Source organism: Mustela putorius, unplaced genomic scaffold, assembly GCF_011764305.1.
Source record: "Mustela putorius furo isolate JIRA1106 unplaced genomic scaffold, ASM1176430v1.1 tig00000738_pilon_pilon_pilon, whole genome shotgun sequence".
In the NCBI taxonomy this organism is placed as follows: domain Eukaryota; kingdom Metazoa; phylum Chordata; class Mammalia; order Carnivora; family Mustelidae; genus Mustela; species Mustela putorius.
The window spans coordinates 3,281,034-3,306,748 of NW_025421463.1; the positions used below are offsets into that span (position 1 = coordinate 3,281,034).

Sequence of the window (25,715 nt, forward strand, 5' to 3'; positions counted from 1 at the left end):
GTTCCCTGTCAGGGCAGCTTCTCCTGCTTCTTCCCCAGAATTGGTCCAGGCTCCTGGCTCCTGCCTCTGAGGCATGGGGCTGAGGTAGTTCCTGGTGGCCTGTCCTGGGGCTCACTGAGCAGGCTGTCCGGCCAGGGTCTCAGGTTCCCACCCGTGTGCTTTGAAACCATAGCTTGGGCATTTCTCAGTTCTGGTCCCATGTACATGCTGGGCCTTCCCACCAGTGTTCTGACCGGGACGAAGGAGCTGGGGCCTCCTCTCAGATCTTCTGTCTCTTCCTACCTCCTGGGAACTTCCCCAAATCATATACATCCTCTGGTCCTGCACCCTGCTTACGTCCATGTCCACTAGACTCAATTATCACTTCTTAAATCGATGCCTTTAGAATTTAGAAAGTCCCTTTCTTCTCTGAAACAAGCTCAGTTTCGAGGCTGTTGTCTCATGGACTCAGAGTTGGTCTTAATACTCAAAAGGCAAAAAAGGTCATTTTTTTTTTTCACTTGCTACATTATTCTTATGGAAATCACATCCTCCTGAGGCAAACAGCTCCCTCTGGCTGAATAAGAGAAGGAAAAAGTATCAATATATTAAAAAATATATTCCCCTTTTACCTCTAGCACAGCATTTACCATGAATGAATATTGTTTTCTTATCTGTCTGTACAATAGAGTGTAATTACATAAGGCAGGAGACAAATATCACTCATTTTCTGTATGAAGTGTCTAAATATTGTACCTGGCACTTTATAGGCTCGTAGAAATGGATAGATGGACGGATAAATGGATGGACGGATGGACGGATGGATGGTTGGTTGGTTGGGTGGCTGGCTGGCTGTATAGATGGATGGGTAGATAGATTAAAAAACTTTAAAACATATGCCTAGCAAATATCTACTTATATCTCATTGGCCAACATCATGTCGTGCACCACCAAGAGATGCAGGGGAGCCTAGGAATATAGTATTGTAGATGTGGTCATTTTCAGTGGAGCATATTATCATCTCCTGAACAAAATTACGGTTCTCTTGGTAAGGAAGAGGGGTACAGTGACTAAGGGGCATGCTACTGGCAGGAACAGTTAGAGGATTTGCATTTCAGCCAAACCTTGAAGGAGACGTAAAAGGAAAAGGGGGGTGGGTTTTTTTTTTAATCTTTTTTTTTTTTAAGATTTTATTTATTTATTTGACAGTCAGAGATCACAAGTAGGCAGAGAGGCAGGCAGAGAGAGAGGAGGAAGCAGGCTCCCCGCTGAGCAGAGAGCCCGATGCGGGACTCGATCCCAGGACCCTGGGATCATGACCTGAGCCGAAGGTAGCGGCCTAACCCACTGAGCCACCCAGGCTCCCGGAAAAGGGTGTTTTAAGCGGAGGAAACAGCCTGGCCAAAGGTAGGGAGGCCAGAGAGAACAGGGCAGGTGCAGGGAATGGCTCGCAGTAAGTCCTCTGTAAGTGTTAGTCCATCGCTGCTACTACGGGCAAGGGATTTGTGTTTTAGCCTAAACTAAATAAATACTGTCCTGTAGAATGAGGTGTGAAAGACGAACTGTGCGTGCGAGCTCTCCCCTTATTTTTGAACCTCGGCTCTAGCTGTGTTGCGTTCTTTTTGCTCCTTCTGGACATGCCTCGTGGGTTCTCCTTTCCGTCCGTCTTGCCCGAGATCGGCCTGGTTGGCCTGTCTTCTCCAAGATCCAGCTGTGTTTCCTCCCTTCTACTTTTCTTTCTTTCTTTTTAAGATTTCATTTATTTATTTGACACAGCGAGAGAGGGAGCACAAGCAGGGGAAGTGGGAGAGACAGAAGCAGGCTTTCCGCTCAGCAGGGAGCCCGATGCAGGGCTCCCTCCCAGGATCCCAGGACTCTGGGATCATGACCGGAGCCAAAGGCAGATGCTTAACCGACTGAGCCATTCAAACACCCTCCAAAGCTTTACGATTTAATTCTAATTTTATTTTATATGACCAACTCTCAGTTCTTTGTATGGGTTGAAAGTGGCTTTGTGACCTACAACGCGTGTGATTTTTATAAAAGTCCCATGTGTGCTTTGCAAGGTCTGTTCTCTAATTTCTGGATAGAGGTGTTGATTATTGTCTGTTACTCTTCAGGAGGAGATCTTGAATGTTGCTTGCCTGATCTATCAGTCACTGAGGGCTGTGTCTGGTGTATATTATGATACTCTACTGTGATGGCACCTGTGGCAGCTGTGGACGGGTGCAACTCAGAGTCCCCATTAGAGGAACCAGCTGTGGGGAGTATATAGTCCCCTCGAGCTTCCAACCGGGACACCTTCAGACCTGTTGTGACACTCACACCCAAACCACCTTCCCACCTCCTGCATCCCTGAGCTGCTCCGGGGGAGAGGGGTTGCTAATCTCCACATAGCCAAGCAGGACCATTTCTGCCTCAGTCTTTGCTTGGGGACAGCCCACCTGGCTGGCCAGAGCTTCCTCTCAGTCATACTGCAGTGTGAGGCTTCCTCCTTCTCTCTCAGGTGTCACACCTGCCCGAGTGGCCTGAGGCTCTCCGACCTGCTCCCGTACCTTTTCCCCATGGTCCCTCATGGACGCTTCCCCCAATAAATCTCTTGTGTATCTCACTCCATCCGGGCATGTTTCTTGGACGATCCAAACCAGCACAATGGGTTTGTCAACTTCTGCGTGTAATTCGGACCACCCTTGACACGTTGTTGGGTCCCTAAGAGTTCAGACCTCTTATGTCTTCTTCATGTTCCTTTTTACCATAGGTAACAATCCTGTTTATTCCTAACAGTACATTTTATCATTTTATTAAGAGGGTCTGTAGCCTTAAACAATATGTAGCATTGTTTTATATTTTTAAGCTTTACCTAAAAGTTATGATTCTGAAGTATGCTTCTGCAAGTTATGGTTTTAAGAAATATCCAAGGAGATACATTAGCTGAAGGTTCTTATTTTTATTTTTTATTAAGATATAATGTATTATTTGCCCCAGGGGTACAGGTCTGTGAATTGTCAGGCTTACACACTTCACAGCACTCACCATAGCACATACCCTCCCCAATGTCCAAAACCCAACCACCCTCTCCCTACCCCCATGGCCCCCAGCAACCCTCAGTTTATTTTATGAGATTAAGAGTTTCTTATGGTTTGTCTCCCTCCTGATCCCATCTTGTTTCATTTTTTCCTTCCCTATCCTCTACGACCCCCACCCCACCCTGCCTCTCAAATTCCTCATATCAGAGAGATCATATGATAATTGTCTTTCTCTGATTGACTTATTTTGCTCAGCATAATACCCCCCAGTTCCATCCACGTCATTGCAAATGGCAAGATTTTGTTTCTTTTGATGGCTGCATAGTATTCCGTTGTGTATATATACCACCTCCTCTTTATCCATTTACCTGTTGATGGACATCTAGGTTCTTTCCATAGTTTGGCTATTGTGGACATTGCTGCTATAAACATTGGGGTGCATGTGCCCCTTCGGATCACTACATTTGTATCTTTAGGATAAATACCCAGTAGTGTGATTACTGGGTCATAGGGTAGCTCTATTTTCAACTTTTTGAGAAACCTCCATACTGTTTTCCAGATGGCTGTACCAGCTTGCGTTCCCACCAACAGTGTAGGAGGGCTCCCCTTTCTCCGCATCAACAGAAACATCTGTCGTTTCCTGACTTGTTAATTTTAGCCATTCTGACTGGTGTGAGGTGGTGTCTCACTGTGGTTCTGATTTGTATTTCCCTTGGGTCTTTTGGCCATCTGGATGTCTTCTTTGCAGAATTGTCTGCTCATGTCTTCTGCCCATTTCTTGCTTGGATTATTTGTTCTTTGGGTGTTGAGTTTGATAAGTTCTTTATAGATTTTGGATACCAGCCCTTTATCTGATATGTCATTTAGCTGCAGGTTATTTTTACTGCTCTATAGTCGTGGGTTATATGAATAAAATGCAATCAGTGGATCTTCTCTGCCACTGAAGGGCATTTAGCTCATCCCCATCTTTTCTCGATTACACATAGTGCTGCTGTGAACATTCTCACATGTGGCATAGTGCTCCTGTGTACGTTTCCTTAGGATACTTGCCTAGAAGTAAAACAGGAGGGTCCTAGAGTGTCACTACATGATGTCAAACTGCTCTCTAACTGGCTGGTCTCTCCTCTGTGTCTTTTAATCTCTCTGGAAGGTTCTCATCTATTTATCCCTCTACTTTGCATTCTGGATATTTTTTACACCTTCTAGTTCATCATTTCTCTCTTCATCCGTGTACCCTGCCATCAGACCTGTCTGTCCTGACGTTTACATCTATGTCTATGGTGCCTTTCTAGAAGTTCTGTCTGGAGACCTGTTTGTTTTTTGATCTTCCATACGGACATGTTCAAATGTATGTGAAATTAGAGACAATAGGACAAAAGGCCCCAAGACACTTCTTCTTCTTCACCCTCACCAAATATCCACCCACGGCCATTCCTATTGCACACATACTGCTCCCCAACTCTCAGACACCACGTCATTCCCAACGTAAATGTTGTCCAGATCTGTTTGTTCTCACCTCCGTGATGTGTTGTTGTCTCCTTAAGCGTCTGACTCTTTCATCTCGGCCTTCTATCACGAGAAACATTCTGCATGTATGCTCTCCTGTGCAGGCTCTTCTGTCCTCTCGGTCTGAGCACGCCATCCTCATGTTTGCGGCACCTGCTGCCATGTCCAAGATGACCTCTTTCTTCACACATCCTGGGATTCGACATTGTGAGCTCATCTTTGGAGGAGCGTGTTTCTTCTGGGGGATTTGGAGACTGCCACCTGAGTTGAAAGAGTGTCTCTCTACAGCCATTTTGCATCTGCTTTACCAGGTGGTCTGGGATTATCACCAGCTCGGGATCAATTTTTTTCTCTTGATGTATGAATCCCAGACCATGCATGCAATATAAATTTAGACTTCCAACCCACTCAGAGCTCAGACAGGCAGTTTTCAGTTTCCAGAGGACGCTTTTTGAAGACCCTCACTACTCTTGCCCATGCTGTGGCAGACAAGCTTCCTTGTGTTGGTGATGGGGTTTTCCTAGCCTGGCCTTTCCCTGGGTGATCAGCCATTGGAGGGTCTCTAAGGAGCCTGGCTTCCCAAAGAGTCACAGTTTCAAGTTTCTATGTGCTGTCAGCTGGCGATCTTACTTTCAATCTCTACGTTCATCTCGACGTGGCCAAAGCCGAGGGCCCTGGGTTATCAGCTCTGACATCCTCCCGCCCCTCTCTGGCCTCCCTCCTGGATTCAGCTGTGGGTCAAATCACACCCCACACACTTACAATCTGTGTGTGTGGTTATACCTTATCACACATTTCTGTTTCGGTAGGGAGAGGTTTTTTTTTTTTTTTTTTTTTTTTTTTTTTTTTTTTTAAAGATTTTATTTATTTATTTGACAGAGAGAGATCACAAGTAGGCAGAGAGGCAGGCAGAGAGAGAGAGAAGGAAGCAGGCTCCCTGCTGAGCAGAGAGCCCGATGCGGGCCTCGATCCCAGGACCCTGAGATCATGACCTGAGCCGAAGGCAGCGGCTTAACCCACTGAGCCACCCAGGCGCCCTTTTTTTTTTTTTTACATGATCCTAGGCAAGATTTTCTCAGAACTGAGTTCCCTTTATTGTGAAAACTAGTTTCATTTCCTTTTTTTGTTTGTTTCTTTTTTTTTTTTTAAGGATTTTATTTATTTATTTGACAGACAGAGATCACAAGTTGGCAGAGAGGCAAGTAGAGAGAGAGGAGGGGGGAAACAGGCTCCCCGCCGAGCAGAGAGCCCGATGCAGGGCTTGATCCCAGGACCCTGGGAAGATTTTATTTATTTATTTGAGAGAGCATGAGCACGGAGAGGGAGAAGCAGACTCCCTGCTGAGTAGGGAGCCCTGTTCTGGGCTCAACGCAGGGCTCAATCCCAAGATGCTGAGATCATGACCTGAGCAGAAGGCAGAGGCTCAACCCACTGAGCCACCGAGGCTCCCCAAGGCTATTTATTTTTTAAGTGCCTGAAATTATATGAGAGGGGAAGCCCTGCACCCAAGCCCTGCTGTGGCGGGTCCTCCACATGACCTTAACCTTCAGCCCAATCAAGCTCGCACCATTCCTCTCGTGCACTCTGCTATTCCATGCGCCCATGATTTTGCACAGACTGTCCCCTCCATGGGGGCCACCCCTCCCACCCTAGTTAATCTGTGCAGTGGGCCTGTGGCTTCGCCTTCTCCAGAGCAGCTCTGTGACCCTCTGAGTCTCTGGTACCCCAGCTCACCTCTGCCACGGCTCTGGTCACATCGAACCAATGCCTCCAGTCTATGAGTCTGCCTCTCAGAGTCCCGCCTTGGAGCCTGGCCTCTCAAACGTGCTCCATGGAGGCTTCAGCTAGATGCAACAGGCCTCATGGGTCTGCCCATGAAATCTGAGTCCTCTGCGCAGCGGGTGATGGGCTGAGCTCACAGGCAGTTACTGAGGACGGGGGTAAAACTCCCTCTGCACCTTCCTGTTTAGCTTCCCCTAAACCTCTGCTTTAGCAGTTTGAAAAGAACCACCTTCCTCGTCTTCCTGGGAGGCTCCTCTGCTTGAGGTAGGGACTAGGGGATGGTGTGGAGTAACTGAATGAGAGAGGGGAAAGGCCAATTAACATTCAGCTAAGAGAGGAAATGATTTCTCCTATCAGCAATAAAAACCGACAGCTCTATCAGAAAATGAGCCAGGGGAGCTGCAGAGCCCGGTGAGGCAGGTGGGGAGGGGAGGCGGCGGTGGGCCTAGCCCCCCTGGTAAGGATGGCTGAGGGCAGAGACCACTGCAGGGGGTCAGGGAAGGGTTTGGGCGTCCAGGGGAGCTGCCTTGGGAGGTGCACCGTGTGCTGGCTCCTCGCCTCCCCACTCTGATCCAGCCCCCAGGCAAGAAGACGAGCAGTGTTCGGGTTTTATAGGGAAACTCTTAGCTCTGGCTCTCCTAGCACCTTCTCCCTGTGCACTCGTTTCTTCTGACCTTATCATAAAAGGAAGCCACGTGATATCTATTTATGGTAGTGGTGTGGTCCGGGGAGAGGAGGCTGGCAGTCCGTGAATTCCAAGGGCTGATGAAATTGCTCCAGCCCTCTCGATCTCTCCATGCCAGGAATGAATAAACGGGCGTGGGGGCAGGGCGATGGGCTCCGGCCCCGGTGGTAGCCGACAGAAAAGTTCCTTTCCGAGCGCTACATTGGTAATTTGTCCTATAAATCAGAGCTTATAAACCAGAGAGGAGTTAATAGGACTCAAGTTCAGTAGCTTTCATGGGAGAGGAAGTGCAGAGAGCAAAGATGGGGAAAAGCACCCTCCTTTGGCCTGGGAGGGAAGATGTTTCTCATTGAAAGGTACAACCATGTCAACTTCCTATTTTGAATGTAATGCATTGGTCAGTGGAACAGATACAGATACAGCGACACAGAGGAGATCTAAGACGAGAGCAGGTCGTTTTAATTGCGAGCTGGACAGAGCAGATGTTTGGGGTTGTGTTTTGTGTATGGCTCTGGATCCGGTCCTCCCTGATATACAAAAATGAAGCACAAAGACCAGAGAATGAGACTCCGGGCCATGGAGCATGAGCTTCTTCCCAGGGCATTCAAGTGCCCATGGCGGGAAGGTAGGAAGCAGAAACAGTCTGGGGAGACCGTTCAGGGATTCTCCGTCCTCCAGATGTTTGCCTTCAGCAGACGTCAGTGGGGAGAGAGCCAAGGTCCGGGCAGGAACCGTCAGAACCGGGAGCTCTGAAGTGTGCTTGTCCGCGTCACTCCCCAGGGCTTTTGAACTGGGAGTTCTGATCAGCCCTCGTGTCCAGAATGTTCTTCTCCTCCTTCTCTTTTAAAGTGTTCTCAGTGTAGTAGGTATAACAAGACAATAAACTTAGAGCCTTTAATACCCAAGAATGGCTTCTGGATAAAATCAACAAGTTCAAGTATGTTCATTGATACGTATGATTACCAGGCATCGCTGAAGGTGCACTGGCTGATTTGGGGGTTAATGGCAAAGACATACTAGCTGCTGTTACCACGTGCATTCCAAACTATTAATGGCTTAATTCAAAAGGCATGAGTCTTGTCCATCTAAGCCATCTTTTGGCTCTACCCCTGTAGGATTTGTCATCATTGGTTGCCTCTGTCAGTGGAAAGGGAGAGTATGGACAAAGAATATTTCTTTCTTCTTCTTCTTCTTTTTTTTTTTTTAGATTTTATTTATTTATTTGACAGAGGGAAAGAGAGATCGATCACAAGTGGGCAGAGAGGCAGGCGGAGAGAGAGGGGGAGGCAGGCTCCCCACCGAGCAGAGAGCCCGATGCGGGGCTCAATCCCAGGACCATGAGATCATGACCTGAGCCAAAGGTAGAGGCTGAACCCACTGAGCCACCCAGGCGCCCCCAAGAATATTTATTTCTTAACTGCATTGGCTTGGAAGAAACACACAGTGCGTCTCACACTCCATTGGCAAGAACTGTTCATCTTGCCAAGGGCAAGGACAACGTGGAAACATGGCTGGACAGCCACTCCCTGGCAGCACCTCTGTGCTGTTGAGGGCTGCGGTGTGACTTTTGGTAGATCCTGTCTTTGTCTTCTCGAGACATCTCTCGGTACCACCTCCCAAAATCATCTGCTACGCAGTACTGAAAATGAAAATATAGAGCCGTTTGTGGGATGCAGGTAAAGTAGAGCTGGAAGGGAAATACAGAGCACCAGAATACAGAAGGGAAATACAGAGTTTACGTCTGAAAAGAAGAAGGTCTCAAATCAATAACCTAAATTCCCACTGCAAGAAACCGGATTAAAAAAAAAAAAGAATAAAATAAATCCAAGGCAAGCAGTACGATGGAAAGATAAAGAGGAGAAATCAATGAAATTGACAACAGGAAAACAGACAAAATCAATGAAACAAAAACTGGTTCTTTGGGAAAAAAAATAAAATTTGATAAACCTCCAAAATGACCACAATGTGAAAAGAGAGAAAACATAAATCACCAATATCAGGAATGAAATAAGGAGTATCGGGGCGCCTGGGTGGCTCAGTTAGTCAAGTGTCTGCCTTTGGCTCAGGTCATGATCCTAGAGCCCTGGGATCAAAAGTCTCTGCCCCAGCCCTGCTCGTGCCCTCTCACTCACCTTCTCACTCTCTCAAAAAGGAAAAAAAGAAAGAAAGAAAGAAAGAAAGAGTATCACTACAGATCCTACAGCCATTAAAAAGATAATAAAAGAATGCTATGAAAAACTTGACTTGATCATTTAAATGGAATGAACCAACTCCTTAAAGTCACAGACCACCAAAACTCAATCATGATGAGATACATAATCTGAAAAGTCCTATAACTACTATGGAAATTGAATTCATAATTTCAGATCTCCCATAAAAAATGTCTACAGAGTCACCTGGCTGGCTCAGTTGGAAGAACATATGATTCTTGATCTGAGGTCAGGAGTTGGAGCACCATGTAGGTTGTAGAGATAACTAAAAAAATAATAAACTTTAAAAGATCTCTTTAGGGGCGCCTGGGTGGCTCAGTGGGTTAAGCCGCTGCCTTCGGCTCAGGTCATGATCTCAGGGTCCTGGGATCGAGTCCTGCATCGGGCTCTCTGCTCGGCAGGGAGCCTGCTTCCCTCTCTCTCTCTCTCTCTGCCTGCCTCTCTGTCTACTTGTGATCTCTCTCTGTCAAATAAATAAATAAAATCTTAAAAAAAAAAAAAAAAGGTCTCTTTAGGGGCACCTGGGTGGCTCAGTCGATTAAGCGTCTGCCTTTGGCTCAGGTCATGGTCCCAGGACCTTGGGGTGAGCCGCACTGCCTGCTCAGTGGGGAGTCTGCTTCTCCCTCTGCCCCTCCCCGTGTTTGTGTTCTCTTTCTTTCTCTCTCAAATATCTAAATAAAATATTTTTTTTTAAAGAGTCTATGTCCAGGGGCACCTAGGTGGCTCAATGGGTTAAAGCCTCTGCCTTCAGCTCAGGTCATTGATCCCAGGGTCCTGGGATTGAGCCCCACATTGGGATCTCTGCTCAGCAGGGAGCCTGCTTCCTCCTCTCTCTCTCTCTCTCTGCCTGCCTCTCTGCCTACTTGTGATCTCTGTCTGTCAAACAAATAAATAAATTCTTTTTTAAAAAAAGTCTATGTCCAGGGTGGGTTCAAAGAGAATCATACCAAACATTTAGGGAAAAATTGGCGCCTATATTACACAATCTGTTCCCAAAAATGAGAGGGAAGGATACTTCTCAACTTATTTTATGAAGCCAGTATTACCCTGATATCAAAATCAGAAAAGACAGTGTGAAGAAAACCGTAGACTGATAGTTCTCATGAACTTGAAAAGATCCTCAGTGAAATTCTGACAAATCAAATTCAGCAGTACATAAGAAAGAATTACATACCGTACATAACCAGGTGGGTCACAATCTACGTGTGTGAGGCTGCGTCAATATTCAAAAATCGATTAATGTAACTCAACCAGATCAACAGGCTAAAGAAGAAAAAGGATATGATCCTATCACTTAATACAGAAAAAGAATTTTTTACAAAATCTAACACCCATTCATGGTTTAAAATAACCCCCAAACTTTCAACAACCTGAGAATAGGAGGAATAATTTGATAAAGAGCATCTACAAAAAATCAATAGCTAGGGGCGCCTGGGTGGCTCAGTGGGTTAAAGCCTCTGCCTTCAGCTCAGGTCATGATCCCAGGGTCCTGGGATCCAGCCTCACATTGGGCTCTCCACTCAGTGGGGAGCCTGCTTCCCCACCCTGCCACCTACCCCTCTGTCTACTTGTGATCTCTGTCTGTCAAATAAATCAATAAAATTTTAAAAAATCGATAGCTAATACTCCCACAAGTTTTGATATGTCACATTTTCCTTTTCAGTCAATTCACAATACTTTTTAATTTCCCTTTGACTTTCTTTTTGATCCTTGGGTTATCTAGAAGTGTGTTATTTAATTTTCAGACTTTTATTTTTAAGATTTTATTTATTTATTTGGCAGACACAGAGAGAGAGAGAGGGGGAACACAAGCAAGGGGTATGGGAGAAGGAGAAACAGGCTTCCTGCCGACCTGGGAGCCTGATGTGGGGCTCGATCCCAGGACTCTGAGACCATGACCTGAGTGGAAGGCAGAAGCTCAACCCCCTGAGCCACCCAGGTGCCCCAACTTACTGGTTTTCTTTCTTTTTTAAATATTTATTAATTTATTTATTTGACAGAGATCACCAGTAGGCAGACGCAGACAGAGGAAGAGGAGGAAGAAGGCTCCCTGCAGAGCAGAGAGTGTGATTCGGGGCTCGATCCCAGGATCCTGGGATCATGACCTGAGCTGAAGGCAGAGGCTTTAACCCACTGAGCCACCCAGGTGCCCCCAACTTACTGGTTTTCTGTCCACTTGTTTTATCAATTATTGAAGGAAGGATATTGAAATCTTCCACTATAATTGTCAATTCGTGTATTTCTTTTTGCAGATCAGGTTTTGCTTTAAGCATTTTGAAGCTGTTATTACGTGCTTAACCATTTAGAATTGTTATGTCCTCTCTTTTAAAAATATTTTACTTATTATTTGAGAAAGAGAGTGGGAGTGCATGAGTGGGGAGTAGGGGCAGAGGAAGAGGAAGAAGCAGAAGCAGACTTCCTGCTGAGCAGGGAGCCTGATGTGGGGCTTGATCCCAAGATCCCAAGATCAGGACCTGAGCTGAAGGCAGGTGCTTAAACTGAGATACCCAGGTGCCCCCTGTTATGTCCTCTTGATGAATTGGCCCCTTTGTCATTATTATATACCCTTTTTATCATTATAATATATTTTATTGTAAAATTTACTAGGTCTGATATTAATATAGTCTCTCCAGCTTTTTGTTTTGATTAATGATAGCTCCATCTTTTTCCATTCTTCTCCTTGTAATCTATTTGTGTCTTTATTTTGAAGTGTGTGTTACAGGGTGTGCATGCATGTGCAAGCAAGTGGGGGGGGAGAGGAAGAGAAAGAATCCTTTTTAAAAAATTATTTTTATTAACATATAATGTATTATTTGCCCCAGGGGTACAGGTCTGTGAATCATCAGGCTTACACATTTCACAGCACTCACCATATCCCATACCCTCCCCAATGTCCATAAACCAACCACCCTATCCCTCCCCACCTCCCCCCAACAACCCTCAGTTTGTTTTGTGAGATTTAGAGTGAGAGAGAGAGAATCTTAAGTAGGCTCCACACCCAGCATGGAACCCAACTTGGGGCTCAGTTTCACAACCCTGAGATCATGACCTAAGTCAAAATCAAGAGTCAGATGCTTTTTTTTTTTTTTTAAGAGCTCTTTCTTTCTTTCTTTTAAATTTGTTTATTTATTTATTTGAGAGAGAGAAAGAGCAGGAGCAGAGGGAGAGGCAGAGGGAGAAGCAGACTCCTCGCTGAGCTGGGAGCCCGATGTGGGACTCAGTCTCAGGAACTGGGGATCATGACCTGAGCCAAAGGCAGACACTTAACCATCTGAGCCATCAAGGTGCCCCTGAAGTGTGTTTCTTATAGACAGCATGCAGCTGAGTCTTGCTTTTTTATTCAGTCTGACACTCACTGCCTTTAAATTTGAATATTTAAGCCACTTATATTTAATATGGCCATTGTTATAAAGGTTTAAATCTAACATTTTGCTATTAATTTTCTATTTATCTTATTGTTTTCTTCCTTTTGGCCTAATTGAATATTTTGAAATTTCTATTGTATCTCATTTGTTGGCTTATTATAACTTTTATTATTGTAATGGTTGCTGTAGGGTTTATAGTACAACTTAAATTAATCAGTCTATCTTGGGGCACCTGGGATGATTAGTCAGAGGAGTGTGTGACATTTGGTCTTGGGGTCATGAGTTTGAGCCCCATGATTGGTGTAAAGGTTACTAAAAAATATAAATAAACAAGAAGGAAATCACAATCTACCTTTAAGTGATAATATACTGCTTGGTGGAAACTATAAAAACCTTACAATAGTTCCTACATTTCTCCCCTCCTATCTATTAAAAACACCTTGAGTCTCAGCATTACTGACAATTCCAGGAGTGCTAACGCTGTTCTAGACTTCCCCCTTCCCATATTTGTATGTCCCTTCTCTGATAGACAGAAATTGGCTTCCTTATTTCCTCTGTTTGACATTTACCTCCAGACCTGTGGGCTGCCATTCACCTGAGTGTGTGACCCCACAAACTCATTAGGGGTCTACCAGGTCCTAACAGCCTACAAAAAAGGGGAAAAACCAGTGAGTATTTTCTAAAGCAGAGAAGAAAAGAAAAGAGGAAGAGCTACAGTAGTCTATCAGACCTCTCTTGCTTGCTTGACCAGATTTTCCTGGCTCATCCTGTCCTTTTTGCCTCGACTTGGAATCAACCAAGAAGCCCTAGCTCCTTTTAGTGGAAAATGGTGTTTAAAGACCACAATCTTGGAGTCAAGTGTTTTGTCACTGCTTGATTATTAGTTTTTAAGTGCCTTTAGTGGCTAGAGCTGGGAAATACCTTTCATTTTAAAGAGAAAATGTGGAGTGCCTGGCTGGCTCAGTCAGTAGAGTGTGGAATTCCTGATCTCAGGGTTGTGAGTTTGAGCCCCACGTTGGGTGTAGACATTAGTTAAAAATAAAATATATTTGGGAGGTAAGTGGAGGGATGGGGTAGTTGGGTGATGGGCATTAAGGTGGGTACTTGTAGTGAGCTCTGGGTATTATATGCAACTGATGAGTTACAAAATTCTACCTCTGAAACTAATAATATACTATATGTTAATTAATTAAATTTAATTTTTAAAAAGAAATAAAATATTTTTAAATTAAATAAATAAATAAGAGATGCACCATGTGTTTACGTTCATATTGCCAGCTTAAATTTAGGATTATAGGGTTTTTACTTATCTTCTTTGATTTGATTCTTTTTTCTTTTCTTTTTTCTCTTCTGCTGAAAATCTTGGTTCCTAAGAACATTAACATATGACTTATTTGTTTTATCCCTATGCATAATTATATTGTTATAAACATCATATAGTGTATATTAAATTATATTATGTATTTTGGAAAAATACCAATAGTGTTGCTAACAATATAACTACTAAAAGATTTATTTCCTCTTTTTATTTATTTGTATATATATATATATATTTTAAAGATTTTTATTTATTTATTTGACAGACAGAGATCACAAGTAGGCAGAGCAGCAGGCCGGGGGGTGGGGAGCAAGCTCCCTGCTGAGCAGAGAGCCCGATGTGGGGCTCGATCCCAGGACCCTGAGATCGTGACCTGGACCGAAGGCAGAGGCTTAACCCACTGAGCCATGCAGGCGCCCCTATTTAATTTTTTTTTAAAGATTTTATTTATTTGACAGACGGGGATAACAAGTAGGCAGAGAGGGAGTAGGGGAAGCAGGCTCTCTGCTGAGCAGGGAGCCCGACGTGGTGCTCCATCCCGGGACCCTGAGATCACGACCTGAGCTGCCCAGGTGCCCCTATTTATTTAATTTTTTGATTTTATTTATTTATTTGTCAGAGAGAGAGAAAGAGAGAGAGAGAGCACAAGCATGGGGGGCAGCAGGCAGAGGGAGAAGCAGGCTCCCCGCTGAGCGAGGAGCCTGATGTGGGACTTGGGATCATGACCTAAGCCAAAGGCAGATGTTTAACCGACTGAGGCACCCATGTGGCCCTGATCCTTTTATTTTAAATTTTTCTTTATTTAATTTATTTTTAAGTTTATTTATTTAGTTTTAGTAATCTCTATACCCATTGTGGCTTGAACTCACAATCTGAGATCAAGAGTCTCACACTCTTCCAACAGCCAACCAGGCACCCCCCATTTATTTGCTCCTTTAAAAAAAAATATTTAGGGATTTAGGGTATCTCATTCTGGAATGTATGATAAAATTACTTACTCTTTTCTTTTTACTAAATAACTTTTTTTTGTTGTTAAGATATTATTTATTTATTTGACAGAGAGACACCACAAGTAGGTAGAGAGACAGGCAGAGAGAGAGAGAGAGGAGGAAGCAGGCTCCCTGCGGAGCAGAGAGTCCAATGTGGGGCTCGATCCCAGGACCCTGAGATCATGACCTGAGCTGAAGGCAGAGGCTTTAACCCACTGAGCCACCCAGGCACCCCATGGTAAAATTACTTAGTCTTGAAATAGTTCCTCTGGGTGGGTGACCCACCAACTTTACATACAGTTACATCTATTTGTTTCATTTGCTTCTATTTTTTAGGGGATTATTTCCATTTCAGTTTAATTAGGTTTATAATCGAATAAAGCATTTCCATGGTTCCAGAGTCAAAAGTACAAAACAGTGTCTTTGGAGAAGTCTAGCTCTACCCATGTTCTCTCTACACTGTTCCCTCTCAATCCATCTGTCTGATATTGGCTTTTAGGTTTTCCTTTCTTTGTTTAATATAAACAAATACTTTTATATGCTTGGGCCACTTCTCCTTCTTAAAAAGTAGGATACAATATACATTTTTCTCCTCTGGATTCAGTGCACCTGTTCGATGGATTTAAAAAAAAATTTTTTTTCTTAAGATTTTATTTATTATTTGACAGAGAGAGACACAGTGAAAGAGGGAACACAAGCACGGGGAGTGGGAGTGGGAGAAGCAAGCTTCCTGTAGAGCAAGGAGCCCAAGCTGGGGCTTGATCCTAGGATCCTGGGATCATGACCTGAACCAAAGGCAGATGCTTAACAACTGAGACACCCAGGTGCCCCATTTGATGGCTTTAAAAAGTGGCAAAGGACATGGGTTCCTTGTTCGAAGGCCATATCAATGACCTGATGACTAGGTTTATATTCTATGTATTTTGAATTCCCCTTGAACACACAACATGGTCATTACAAGTCATTTATTGAATGTATGCCCTGAACCAGTCATTGTACTAGGCATTTTATTTATTTTTATTTTTTAAAAAGATTTTACCCTTTTTTTATGTATTTTTTTAAGTAGGCTCCACACTCAGTGTGGAGCCCAACATGGGGCTTGAACTCACAACCCTGAGATCAAGACCTGAACTGAGATCAAGAGTCAGATGCTTAACTGACTGACCCGGCCAGGAGCCCCAAGATTTTTTTTTTAATGTAACCTCTACACCCAACATGGGGCTCAAACTCCCAACCCCAAAATCAAAAGCCACACGTTCTTGCGACTGAGCCAGGCTGGTGTCCCATGCTGAGCGTTTTCTAGGCTGTATGAATTAGCTCTTGCTGTGTAACAAAAAAAAAAAAAAACAAAACAAAACAAAGATCTTAGCTTAAAGTAACAGACATTTTTATCTCATAGTTTCTGCAGGTCAGTAGTCTGGGCACAGTTTAGTTGGGTCTTCTGACTCCCGAGTGTTCCATGAGGTTGCCATCGAAGTGTCGCCAAGGCTGTGGTCATCTCCAGGCTTGGCCGGGGAAGGACGGGTGGCAGAGCTCACTCATGGGGTTGTTGGCGGGATTTCCTGGCAGATGGGTGGCTTGTGGCTGTCCTCAGTTTCTTGCTGTGTGGGCCTCCCCATAGAGCAGCTCATGATATAGAATCATGATATAGAATCAGCTCATGATACAGAATCAGAGAGCAAGTGAGCGCAGGAGGGCAAGGGAGGGGAGGGGAGAAGGAGGGAGGGTCCGCCAGTCACTGTCGTTCAGAGCCTGATCTCAGCTGCCACAGCGCATCAGTTCTGCTGTTGGGCGGAAGTAGGCAGTTAAGTCCAACTCTACAGGAGGGAAGGGGTTACACGCGGCTGTGCATGGGGGAAACGGGGGTGGGGAGGAATCCAGTGCCTTTTAGAAGCTGCCTCTTAGCCTGCCCCAGGCTTTACCCGTTTAACTCTCACAACAGCCTTGTGAAGGATGGATTACCGTCCCCACTTTATAGATGAGAAAAATGAGGCAGGGACATCGTAGGCGATCCATGCAGCGTCCCAGAGCCAGGAGGGCCGGGGCTGGGTGTGAAAGGCAGCCCGGCTCCAGGGGCCGTGTCTGCGAGGATCCGGCAGGTGGTCCCCGCACGGGTTCTACGGTGTGAACCCGCCACTGGAATAAAAGCATCTTGGAATTTTGACCCAGATCACGTATCTCAAAGTATCTGACTCAGCGGAGCTCCCACGCAAGTCTTGATTTTTCTGTGCTTTTTGCTCGGTTCTAGATTTCCATCGGAACCCTCAGTCCCCACCATCCCCAGCAAGGCTGTGGAGAGTTGCAGCCGGATGGTGTTTTCTGGAGAACACGAATGTCCGAGTTAATCTGAAAAGACAAAACTCTGTTCTTTCCACATGCCCTGCAGAGACGCCTGGCGTTTAAACTTTTTAATCATTTACATTAAATCCTCAAGTACAATCGTAGTCATTTTTTCTCATCCAGGACATCTCTGGGAGAACTTGCGATGTACTAGATACTGCTCTGCTAGTGAACAAAGGAGATGGCATTCTGGCACTTTCTAGTTGCGGGGGGGGGGGGGGAGAGACAGACGGTCCCTCACTCAACCGATCAGCCGATCACATGTATAGTGTGAGAGAGAGTGACAGCCTGCCAAGGAGCAAATATATCCAGGAGGGGGTAGGAACAAACCGTGCAGAGATAGGTGGGGGTCGTGGGGAGAACATTCCAGAAATGGGGAACAGCAAGGATCGGGCAGGTGGTCCCCGCACGGGTTCTACGGTGTGAACCGGCCACTGGAAGAAAGTGGAGGAAAGTGTGAGGCGGAGGCCCCAGAGTTTAGGGCTGGGGGTGGAGGGGTGGGGGTGGGGTGGGGAGGAAGACCTCATCCTTTGCTGGGGAGGGGTGATGGTGGGGAGGAGCAGGTTGGTGGGGGAGGGGCTTGACAATGGGCTTGGCCGTGGAAGGTCAGAGGAGCCCACTGGACCCCAAGTGGAGGCTTTGAGGAGGATGCTGGGCATTGGAGTCTGGAGTCAGGGTTAAGGGGTTGGCCAGAGGGCTGAAGCTGAGAGTCCAAGCCCTCCAGTGACTTATCACGCCGGTGAGCGTGAGCAGGGAGGAGATTTGAAGACAGCCTTGGACTTGGCCAGGGGAAACCAGGCGGGAGCGGATCCCAGAGCCAAGGGGGTGTGGCCTGGGATTACAGCCCCAAGATCATTGGACCTCGATAAGGGCCACTCAGAGAGAGGAGGGGACGTTAGCTTATCCGAAAGAGATCTGGAGGGAGTGGGAGGAGGGGGAGGGACACAGACAATGCAGACATTCTTTGAAGGAATCTTCTAGATCAGAGGACCGGCACGCTTCTTGGAAAGTGATGCTGGGCCAAGAGAGGCTTTTGTGGGGTTTGTGATGGTTTTGTAAGAAGGGAGAAATGACAGTGTGTTTGCATGTTGGCACACTGCTGGGAAGGAGTGGGTAGTGAGGGGGAAATGGTGCAGGGGTGGGGGCTGCTGAAGCATCGGGCTGGGGTCAGCAAGAAGGGCTGGGATCTGGACCCAAGTAGGGGTGCCAGGTGGGGGCGGACACGGAAGGACTGCAGAGTCTTACTGAGTTCCTAGCATGAACCAGCATCACTGCTGTAGATGGGGGTGGGGGTGGAGGTGTGGTGGGGGAGAGGATCGGGGCTTGGGGAGGGGTGTCAGCAGCAAATAACAGAACTGCCGGCCCCCACGGAGCTTCCAATACCCTACGGAGAGGTGGGCGCAAAACCAGGTAAAGAAAGATTTAACAAAAGACAGGGCACTGGGCGCCTGGGTGGCTCAGTGGGTTAAACCTCTGCCTTCGGCTCAGGTCATGATCTCAGGGTCCTGGGATGGAGCCCCGCATCGGGCTCTCTGCTCAATGGGGAGCCTGCTTCCTCCTTTCTCTCTCTCTCTCTCTCTCTCTCTGCCTGCCTCTCCACCTACTGGAGATTGAAATAAATGATATCTTTAAAAAAAAAAAAAAAAGGGCACTAAGCGCCGCGTGGAACCCAGGGCAGGGAGGGAGATGCTGGGTTTGGGGAGGGATGCATCTTAGGTGGGGTGGCCCGGAAAGGCCTGGCTAGGAGAGTAACATTTTATACAAGCGAGGCAAACAGGGACAGGAGGGACAGTCCTGGGTGTGAGGGTGGGGCAGGGCTCCAGGCAGGGGCACAGCAAGGCTCCAGTGGGAGCAGGGGGCTGGTCAGCCCGGAAGGAGGCTGGCAGGTGGGTGAGATCAAGAGAGAAGGGGCGGAGACTGGGCAGAAGGTAACCTGGTCCAGGCATCGGCCGGGCATTGGCTAAGCCCCAGGGAGCTTCGACCCAGAGAGAGAGAGAGAAAGAAAGAGAGAGAAGTGATGAGAGGCGGTCGCAGGTGTTTGCGGATGTGGTGTGATCCCATCTGGCTTTTGTGTTTAACTCCATCTCTCTGGCTACTGGGTTGAGCCCAGGCTGGGGAAGGACACAGAGGCAGCGACTGGGAGCCTCGCAGGAGGCGGGAGGCAGGGGCCAGAGGGGCCTCTATCCTGGTGACATTTCGCAGGTAGAGGCGACTGTGAGTGTGAGAGACGGGCCCAGGGCTCACCCGAACAATCAGAAGAGCGTAGCCAGGAGAGCCTGAGGGAGGTCTTGGTTGGCAGGTCCCCATTCCTTCAGTGAGAGGGAAGCAGCCTGGGCAGGTGGGAGTCCCCCCCGGGGAGCAGGGCAGGGACTGGGTCGGGTGGCCGTGGGTTACAGGAAGGAGGCCCGGGGCCCCATCCAGCAGAGCACCTTTGACTGTGAATGAGACTGGTCAGCGGGAACGTGCGTGTCCCCAGCCACTTTCAGGAGTGCAGGGCAGGGGGCAGGGTCTGAGCAGAGGCGAGGGGTCCCCCTGCCACCCCGGGGCGGTGGGATGAGGGCGGGAAAGGAGTCCGGGAGCGAGGATCGGGGAAGAGCGCCAGAGGACCATGGTTCGCGGGTGCTGAGATGGCCAAGGACATCTTGGGGTGCAGGAATCTAGAAGCAAGAAATGGATGGTAGGAGGTGGGGGACTGAAAGGGCTGGGAATTGGGGGTCCGAAGGATCTGGGCGTGCTCGCCCGGCCCAGTGTGTGCCCTCAGGAACCAGCTGTTGAGCCGTGAGGAGGAGCCGCTGGAGGAGAGGAGGTGAGGGATGAGGTGGAAGCCTGTGTGGGGGCTGGAACCCCAGGAAGTGAGCAGGTGCAAAGGGTCAGGAGGCCCAGCACCAGGATCTTCAGGGATGGAGAGCGGGTGTCCTGGAGGTCTGTGGGCGACCAAGGCACGGAGAGGTGGCCGGAGGAAGATCTGACAACAGGAGGTCCAGAGGTCTGCTTCCTGTGGAGAATATTCCAGAAGCGGCATCACGGAGAAAGAAGGCGCAGATTCCATTCCCAGGCCCGGGCGCACCAAGACTAGGAGGAGGCAGGGGTTCCCGAGAAAGTCTCTGGGGAACCCTGATGACTAACCCGGCGAAGCTGGTGTGTATCCCCGAGTGGCCTGCGCTGGCTACAGAGTTTCTGCCAAGCGGCACCAGTCACTGGCTGACCGCCTCCCTTGTCCCCACCTCGGCCTGCTGTCTCCCGGCCAGACCCGGGCCCCGGGCTGGCAGCCAGGCCTGAGGAAGCAGCCCCCGGTTACATGCTGCGGGGCCGGAGGGGGGGGGAGGGTGCCATCGATGAGCCTGGGCAGGGAGGGGCCCCCGGTCTCTGTGATCGTCCATTTCACATGTGACTTGACTGAGCCATGGGGTGGGGGCGGGGGGCTCAGATATTTGGTCAAACGTGGTTCTGGGTGTGCCTGGGGGGTGTTTCTCGGGGAGACTCCCATGGGAATCGGGAGACCTGAGGCAAGCAGATGGCTGTCCTTGACGTGGCTGGGCCTCCTCCAATCTATCAAAGGCCTGAACAGAACAAAAAGGCGAGGGGGGGCAGGAGAGGGGTTGTTCTCTCTCTGGCTGTCTTCAAGTTGGGACATTGGTTTTCTCCCGCCTTCGGACTAAGATTCAGGCTGGCACGTACACCGTCGGCTCTTCTGGGCCCCCGGCTTACTGGCTGCGGGTCTGTCTTAGGACTTCTCAGCCTCCGCAGTCTTGTGGGACCGTGTTTGTAATACATCTCCTTACACATACACATGCACACACACACGCACACACACCCTATCTGTTCTGTTTCTCTGGGGAACCCTGATGAATGCAGCTCCCATGACTCTTATAACAAGAGGTCGAGGGAGACCCACGAGTCAGGGAGGCCAGGCGCCCCTGCCTTGAGCCAGGCCAGGTCGTGTTTGGGCAGAATCGGGGCTCGGGGCTCAGGGCAATGGCATAGACAGCTGTGGCTTCCCAGCTGCAGTTCTGGAACGAGTCCTGCAGACCGAGGGTCCTGGTCCTAGAGCCCCGAGCAGGGTGGGCCCAGCCCAGTCCTAAGACAGTCCTAAGACAGACCTGCAGCCAGCTGTCCTCTGATGGGGGGCACGGCCTTGTCGCTGTTAGACAGCCTCCCTGCTGTCACATTCAGGGCAAGTTGGAAATATATATAATGTTTTGTGATAAAGAAAAAAATCGGAGTATTTTTTTTTTTTTTAAAAGACTGTTGGTTTTTTTTGGCTTTTAAGGTTGATTTACCAATTCCTCGAGATTGGGCCATCTTGCTTAGGGGACTATGAACACTTTCCTGGGCTGTTTGGAGCCACTCCTGGTCCTTTCACTGTTCTCGGGCACTTCTTCACATCCGTGGAAATAAAAGGAAATGAAACCAAAACAATGATTTGACATTTGAAGGGAAAAGGCCCGGATGGCAGGAGGCTGAAGTGACCGCGAACGTTCGTCCGCTCCTCAGGGATTGACCTTTGTCGTCCCAGCACCGCTGGCAGGGACCCGGAGCCGACGAGGCCGTGTTCTCCCCAGCCACACCTTTAGGCGAGGCTGACGTGGAGGTCATGCATAGCCTGACTGGTGGTGACAGTCACAACCTGACTGGGCCCCAGGTGTTCACACGGGAGAAATGAAAACGTCTGTTCGCGCAGAAACCCAGACACGGATGTATATAGCAGCTTTGTTCCTCATCGCCGCAATCCGAGGACAGGCCCCATCCTTCGCTGGGCGGAGGGACCAGCCAACCGTGGCGGGCCGCACAGTCACCTCGGCGATGTGACAGAATCATCTAGAATAAGAAGGAATGCATGCAACAGCTTTGGTGAACCTCAGAAGCATCCAGACTCGAAAGGCCACGTGCCATGTGATTCCACTTCTCTGACACTCTGGAAAAATGCAGAAGGAGAACAGATCCGTGGCGGCCAGGGGCCGGGGGAGGAACTGACCGCAAAGGGACAGAGAAGGGAATCTGGCGGGAAGGGGGTGCGCTGGAGTGTTCTTTATATGGACGCTGGTCGGTGGTTGCGTTTATGTCAAAACCCCGAGAACGACACTGAAGAAGAGAGTGCGTTTTACTGCCTGGGAATTTAACAAATTTTTAAAAAAGATTTTATTTATTTATTTGACAGAGATCACAAGTAGGCAGAGAGGCAGGCAGAGAGAGAGGGGGCGGGAAGCAGGCTCTTCACAGAGCAGAGAGCCCGAGGCGGGGCTCCATCCCAGGACCCTGAGACCATGACCTGAGCTGAAGGCAGAGGCTTAACCCACTGAGCCACCCAGGTGCCCCTCATGTGGGCTTTAAATAAAAAGTTACTTATTTCCCTCCAACAACCCATTGCTTGTAAAAGAGTTGCTCCTGTTGTGGCCTCGGAAATAGTTAAAATTGCCTATGGCCTCCTCTCTGGGAGAGTCACTGTTTCTTCTGTTGGTGCTTCTCTGGTTTCTTCCCTTTTTTTTTTTTTTAAGATTTTATTTATTTATCTGAGAGAAAGAGACAGATAGTGACACAGATAGCCAGAGGGAGCACAAGCAGGGAGGAGAGGGAGAAGCAGAGAGCCCGACACGGGGCTCCATCCCAGGGCCCTGGGATCATGATCCCAGCCCGAGGCAGACGCTTAACCGACAGAGCCGCCCAGGCGCCCAACTTGCCTGGTTTCTTGATTCAGCCAATTAGTTTCCCAAGGCCACCAAGACAAAGCTCCCCACACTGGATGATTGCAAGCAGCCAACCTTTTCCCTTACAGTTCTGGGGGCCAGGAGTCTAGGCTCAAGGCGTCGGGAGGGTCACCATCCCACTGAAGGTTCTGGGCAAGAGTCCTTCCTTGCCCGCAGGTGCTCCTTTGCTGAGGCTGCCTCCCCCAGCCTCTGCCACATCTTCCCGGTGCCCTCTTTCCTGCCTCTCTGTGTCCCTCTCTTCCTTTATATATATATATATACATATATATATTTTTTTTTTTTTTTAAGATTTTATTTATTTATTTGGCAGAGATCACAAGTAGGCAGAGGCAGGCAGAGAGAGAGAGGAGGAAGCAGGCTCCCCGCTGAGCAGAGAGCCCGATGTGGGCCTCCATCCCGGGACCCTGGGATCATGACCCGAGCCGAAGGCAGAGGCTTAACCTACTGAGCCACCCAGGCGCCCCAAGATTACATTTTTTTGATGGCTGAGTAATATCCCATTGTGTATATCCCCCCACTGAATGCACCGGATCTCGTCTGTCCCTCTGCTCTTAGAAGGACAGCAGCTGTTGGCTTCAGGGCCCACACTAAACCCAAGAGGACTTCACCTCAAGATTCATCTGCCGAGACCCTTTTTCCAAATAAGGTCACGTTCACAGGAGCAGGGCTTAGCACTTGAGCATGTCTTCTGGAAAACACAACTGAGCTTAGCTCCTCCATTCAGTGAGACTTTCTTAGTGAGGGCGGAAGCCAGGCTGAGCCTTGGTGCTCGCTGGGGGGGTCTGCAACCCTTCGTGGCCTAGGTCACTCTCAGGGGCTTGGGGAGGCGCGCTAGAGGTGTCACTCGGCAGCAGAGAATCACAAATGCACCTTCTTCAAGGACCCCATTGCTTCCCCTCCTCCCAGCAGTCTCCCCAGCTTAAAGCAAACGGACCCAGAGAAACGAGGGGCGGCGTCGGGGGAGGCATTCTGGACTAGAAATGTGCTTGACCAAACAGCCTTTTATGAGTGGGGGGTTCTGCCAGTGTTTGCCTGCCCGGCATCCTCCCGCACCCCCAGGAACAGCCTCGATGTTATGGTGCGGACTCCTGTCCTCCCAAGGTCACTTGGCAGGGAGGCCGGGCCCCCACCCTCAGCTCCTAACCCTCTGCCCCCTCCTGTCCTTCTCCACTGCCGGGTGGAGCAGATCCTTACCTGGCCGTCCCCATCTGAGTTCGGGACCTGCCAGGCGCAGCCCCAAGCAAGAGACATTCCAGTAAAGAGAGAAGGACCACCCTCTCGCAGTAGAAACAAACAGGCCCAGATCGCCAGCTGCGGCCTTGTACGTGCGCAGAGTCAGGAGACCCATGGCAGGTGAGCTGGAGACTGTAGACACTTTTGGGGAGAGGGACTGGGGGTGGGAGCGTGGGGGTGATCCGCTTTCCTCTATAGGCCTTCATGTATTGCACTTTCCCAGCTCTGATGTCATTCTGCCTCGTAGCAACCCATGCTGGGCCCTTGGGGTCCTCCCTGCTCTGCTGGGCCTCCTCCCTCACCCTGAGCCCTGGTCCAGGGCCCTGCCACCCACAGCCCTGCCTTCCAGGACCCCTGGTTCTCTGGCCCTGAGGCCAGCACGCCCCCCAGGTACCCCTGGTCTTCCCATCCCTCGACCAGACCAACGGACCCGTGGCCCTCCTCGACCGTGACTCGTGAACTTGGCAGTTTCTCAGATCCCCGCTCTCTTCTCTGAGAACAGAGGGAAATGCTGCCCAACCCGATTCTTGCTCCGGAAAGCAAGAGAGAAAATGGTTGAAAAAATGCTCAGTAAAACTGGGATTTGTCAGCAAAGGAGAAAACTTCTTATTATTAAAGATGCAGGATGCAGAGCCCTTAACCCGCACTCTCCCCTTTACTGTCAGGAAGGCTGAGGAGGGCTGCTCTGCATCCAGGATGTCAGGACAGGGAGAGAAGGCTTTATCCTGCGTCACCCAACCCCCCACTCCTACCCCGACCTCACTGACCTCCAGGGGGCACTAGATCTCCGCCCAGTAAGGACAGGTCCCCTGCTTTTCCAGGCTCGCTGGGGCTCCCTCCCAAAGGCTCTGGCAGCGGGGTGGGGAGCCTGGGGGGTGGAGTAGGTGGGGAAGGGCTGGCACAGAGCAGGGTGTTCCCCCATGGCAGGTTGGGGGTACCCAATACCCCAGTCTATTATCAGGCTGCCGCACTTCTAGTCCTGCAAGATTCAGAACATCCCTAAATCCTCCATTTTCGGAAAATGGATGAAAAGCTGATCAAACAGACTTTGATGCCAGGATGAAGGGCCGAGTCCTCCGTGATTGAGTTGGAGGCAAAGTGTGGGCTGGAGTTCTCCTCAGCGGGAGGAGGAGTCTCCCTTCATCTGTCAAGCCTGAAGGGGAGAATGAAATGGGGGCTCTCTGTGTCTTCTCGGAGCCTGGCAGCTAGCATGGCGTAGGCTGGCTGGGCAGAGCACGAAGCGCAGGCAAAGGCAGGCTCAGGCCAGGGCGATGGGGGTTTCTGGACCCGGCTTGCTGGTAAACCGTAGTCCAGCTTGGAATTTGGCTCAGAATCCTGATTCAGAAATACCATCCCTTCTCCACACCTGGGGAGGTAGCTGAGCCCAACCCGCCCCCCCCAGGCTTGCACCCAGCGGAGCCCTGCGGCGCAGTATTCCCCAGGCAGGAGCCTCTGAAGGCGGGGAGGATAGCCCCCTACACACCCATGCTCTCTCACGGCCCACAGGCCTACTTCGCTGCCCCTTTGGCCCTTCCTCTTCTCTTCCGCCTGGCCCAGCGGTGCCACATGCTCTGCTC

General features: G+C 49.0%; 1 long non-coding RNA gene across 1 annotated transcript in view; it reads left to right on the forward strand.

Moving 5' to 3' along the window:
- Nucleotides 1–17,662, forward strand: part of LOC101670706 — a 37,803-nt gene extending 20,141 nt beyond the window's left edge. Inside the window, exon 5 of the long non-coding RNA XR_001176279.2 lies at nt 17,109–17,662. This is a non-coding gene — a long non-coding RNA (uncharacterized LOC101670706). The remainder of the gene's footprint in view (nt 1–17,108) is intronic.
- The last annotated feature ends 8,053 nt before the right edge of the window (nt 17,663–25,715 follow it).